The sequence below is a fragment of the Phodopus roborovskii genome, unplaced genomic scaffold (assembly GCF_943737965.1).
Source record: "Phodopus roborovskii unplaced genomic scaffold, PHOROB, whole genome shotgun sequence".
NCBI lineage: Eukaryota > Metazoa > Chordata > Mammalia > Rodentia > Cricetidae > Phodopus > Phodopus roborovskii.
Genome location: NW_026125980.1, coordinates 408,312 through 410,051, shown reverse-complemented (window position 1 = coordinate 410,051; position 1,740 = coordinate 408,312).

Below are 1,740 nucleotides of genomic sequence, written 5' to 3'. Positions count from 1 at the left end.
AACAACAAAAAAACCCAGGATAGCTACACAAGCCTGTACAATAAAGGAACTTCCATGGGTATTATCATCTCTAATCTCAAGCTCTACTATAGAGCTATAGTAATAAAAACATCATAGTATTGGCATAAAAATAGACAGATGGATCAATGGAATTGAATCAAAGTTCAGACAGACATAAGTCCAAATGTGTTGTTTTGAAGAAGATATGCACATAATAATGATTATGTGGGTTTGAGATATTATATATTTGTTCTACAGAAGAATATATTCTTTATAGAAGTGTTGTCAGACTCATAAAATCTCTACAGAAATGAAAGGATAATTTACCAACAAGTATCAAAATCTACCAATGTAAAAAACATCAAGGATCCAAATTGCCTTTCTTTTCCTTCTTCCTCTTTTATATTAACCCCTTCACAGCAACAGGTTTTGGGCTGCGGGGGCCAGATGTATAAAAGACAAGAAAATTCTGACTTGTTTGCCATGTCTTATTGACCTACTACTAATTCTCTCTGAAGTTGGCAGGTATTTAAAATGAAGTCTTTGGATGGGGAATCTAGTTCAGTGTTATAAAAATCATCTAGTATATAAGGGGCCATTGTCCCATACTTAGTACCACAAAATGAATGCATGACCAAATACATAATTAAAAATTAAAGCAAAGAATCTTTAACAAGTACCTTATTGGTTCTCCAAAGACCTCTGTGGCCATTTGCTTCACTTCATGACTTGATCTCTTTCTCAAACTCAGTGTTCCCTTGGTAGAGGCAAACATATCTATGATTTCCCTCACTGATTTCTAACTCTTTATTTAGCTCCCAGTCATCTGGTTCCACTTTTAAATTGTACTTGTTCCTTCATCAAAATCCTTTACATAAAACCCAAGATGAAGCTACACTAACTCTCTTATGTGCAAAAGAATTCCTTTCCCAAATTGTTTTAGGGATGCACAGGACCCCCTAATGAAGTAGTGTTTTGTATACTTATGTTTTATAGCAGCTTGTTGGCTATATCCCGAACCCTTACATTACTTAGGGATGAATCTGACCCTTATCCAGTATGCATTTCAACCTGCATGAGACATAAATGTAACTTTTCAGACAGATTAATTAATATTCTTTCCCTAGGTATGAGCAAAGTAGTCTCAATATATCCATTTATTTCTTCCTCTTCTAGTTTCAACTACTTTTAGTCTTTGTATATCCTAAACTTTGGTAGAATAATAGGTTATTTTTCTTTGACTATTAAGTGAGGTGTTACAGTCTACTACTGCTGAAAATACAATTATTTTGTAGTGTATTACAATACAGGATTCTAAAGTCTTTGATAGCTGTGCACTATGTACTGTTCTTTACTCAGAAATAGAAACATACGCAATATGACAAAGATAATTTTCAGTTTGTGCCAATATACATATTATCTTAGACAGGAATACAAAAAATACTTTTACATATGTATAAATATACAAGAATCTATATCAGTGTAAATTGTCTAAAAGTAAGAGTTGATAAAATAGTTTACAAGTAGATACACTAATCTACGTTATTATCCTAACTTATCTTTTTTCTTTTCCAAAAGAGATTCCTGAGTCTAACTTTATTGTTACACCCCAATCCTATTACAACTTATAACCAACTCCTAACAAGTATCCATAACCCCGAGAAAACAAACTCTTTTGGGAGAGGGGGTATCGTTTTCTTAAAATTGCTTCCTGCTGTCTAGGGGTGACAGTATCTCTAT